This window comes from Hypomesus transpacificus, chromosome 6 (assembly GCF_021917145.1).
Source record: "Hypomesus transpacificus isolate Combined female chromosome 6, fHypTra1, whole genome shotgun sequence".
In the NCBI taxonomy this organism is placed as follows: domain Eukaryota; kingdom Metazoa; phylum Chordata; class Actinopteri; order Osmeriformes; family Osmeridae; genus Hypomesus; species Hypomesus transpacificus.
Window position 1 is genome coordinate 1,059,571 of NC_061065.1, and position 2,794 is coordinate 1,062,364.

Below are 2,794 nucleotides of genomic sequence, written 5' to 3' on the forward strand. Positions count from 1 at the left end.
TGTTATTACTTCTTCGTCCTCTTCAGGTGTTGTGTTGTGTTGCTCCTCATCACTTGGTAGGAAATCTGAGTCACTTGCGTCTTCCGGCCCCTCAGATAAGTCTTCCTGCCCTTCTGATAAGAGGTCTTCTTCACTGCTGTCAACACCAGGAGGTTCCAGGGAGGTGTTCCATCAACGTCAATTAAGGAAAAGCGAGACTTAAATCGTCAAGTCTTACTTACTTTAGCGAGAGTTCCGTTCCATTAAGGTGGATTATTCTAGTTCTAGCTACGTAACCAAGGTTCGGAGCTAGCCTGGTCCGTGTCAGGCTAAAAGTCAAGCTAAACTAAAATGTGTTGCAAATAATTTCAAACAGGCGGAAACAGAATCTCAAAAGATAGTTCCGCCAAGGGAATCCTTTGTTTTTGTTCCGTCCGTGTTCGGAAACATAAGTGTAAACCTTTTTTCTCACAATGACCCTATGAATTAGGCTAATTGCCGTGTTTCGCTCATCTTTTAATACATCATTATATATTATTAGGCTGATCGAAATAAACCACTTAAGAAATTATGTCCCTTAAACTGTTTTCAAAAGTCATTGGATAATTGACACAGGCCTAAACTATAAAAGCAGTGCATCAAAAGATCATTTATTAATATGAACCATCATGGCGTGTCCATTCATCGACAACCCCGTGGACGAAGGTGCACAGATTATTCAAAGAGCGTTAATTCAACCAGCCCCACGAGTCTTCAGAGACCGAAACAACCCGCTGTGCTTCCCTGACGAGTATCTGTGGGAGAGGTATCGGTTCAGCAGGCCCAGCATAGTTTACTTATGTAGCCTGCTGGAGCCGCACATCAGGAAAAAAAAACACCGCAGCCAGGCTTAGACCACTGTACAGTCCGTCTGTATAGCTCTACGTTTCTTTGCTTGTGGGACCTTCTTGTACAGTGTTGGGGACGCAGAAGCTCTTTCAAAGGCAACTGTATGCCGGGAAATACGAACGGTATACCTTGCTCTAAAGCGGTACCTGAATGTCTACATCTGTTTTCCTGGTCATCGTGATATACAACGAATCAAAGAGACTTTTTATTCAATTGCAGGTATGTGACAGTATTATTTTTCAAGAAGTCTTATGGGATGACAAGCATTAATTGACTCCTGTCCTTCAGGCTTCCCTAATGTCATAGGGGCAATTTACTGCACTCATGTACGAATCCAAGACCTGTGGAGGCAGACTATGTGAATCGGAAATCTTTCCATAGCCTAAATGTACAGGTATGCTTATGTACCAGCCGAGGACAACTGTTCATACACTTGAGGGTAACAAATGTTTTAAATAGATTGGATGAAATGTGCCCCTCTACAATAGAGGTAATTATATATTTCTATAGGCATGCCTCGTGATTTCAAATTGAAGTTCTTTAAAGCAGTGTGCCCCATAATTGAACACACTTATCTTGTCAGATGATCTGCAATGCAAGTTGCCTGATATCCAACATTGAGGCAAAATGGCCCAGCTCTGTCTGTTAAAACACTTCCATTCTGTAGGAGAGTTTAATGGACTTCTGCTTGGGGACAGAGGTTATGCCTGTACGCCATATCTGCTGACACCCTACCCAGAACCAGCAACAGACCCAGGGAGAGCCTTCAACCATGCCCATGCTAAAACAGGGTACGGATTTAGATGGTCTTTGGCCAACTGAAATCGAGGTTCCAGTGCCTAAAGGGTCTCAGGGTTGCTCCAGAAAGGGCCTGCAACATTACCGTTGCCTGTGCAGTCTTGCACAACATCGCCACCCTACGCCGTGAGAGACTGCCCAGAGTGTTGCCGGAGGAGCAATGGGAAGATTTGAACCCAGCCCTTCAGGACAGATATGGAAGAACCGTGCGGGACCTTTACAAAAATACTTATTTCAGTTAACCGATTCTAGTAACGGTCACCTTTGTTTGAATTAACCATTTATTTCAAAGCTCAGAATTAAAGTTAAATTGGTTTGAATTCATTTAAGAGGGAAGTTTTTCCTTGTCTTCCTTGAGGGTTTAGGGGGGTTTAGGTGCAGTTCTATGGGCATATGTAAAGGCCTCTGACATTGCTTGTAAAACAGAATATACAAAACACATTGCAATTTCATTGTATTTATTCATTCATTTTCATCAAGCTGTGAAGACAAAAAAGAAAAGTTATTAAAAAGCTCAAATATGACCTTTTGCAGTGTTTTAAATGTATACATACGTCCTTCTCCAGTTTCTTAATCTCCAACTGCAACTTTTTTATCTTTAATCTTGTGTACTCCATGTCCAGTTTTTTGCTTTCCATATCAAGAAGCAAATGCCTCTTATATATTGCCCGGACATCCTGTGAAAAAGAAGATCGTCAGAGTAGCCGATTATGTCGTCAATAGCAATATTAATAGTTACCTACTTCGCTCCTTGACGATGTTCTTGTCATTTCCTGCAACAAGGTGTATGGTTAAACATAATTTAAAAGAAAACAGACATCCAATAACATGATTTGGTCTTACCTCTGGAATTTCTGTCATGGCAGACATGGTCTCTTCATCAGGGGCCATACACATGCTAACACCTTCTCCCTGCAAATAGTGCACAGCAGTTAAAATGGCAAATAATAATGTAATCATGCACAGCCTTTAAAAAAGGACTACTTACGGGATCAATGTAATGGCCTTGGGCCCCTTCAGTGGGATCCAAAAGGGATATGTCATCTCCAGTCACTGAAAGATAGGCCTGTTAATTTTACCATAGAGAGACTGATACCTTTTGAGGAAAGGTATAGCAGTCAAAATACCT

General features: G+C 41.7%; 1 pseudogene; it reads left to right on the forward strand.

The window, feature by feature from the left end:
* Positions 1–647: 647 nt before the first annotated feature.
* Positions 648–1,907, forward strand: LOC124469005 (annotated as a pseudogene).
* Positions 1,908–2,794: the final 887 nt, after the last annotated feature.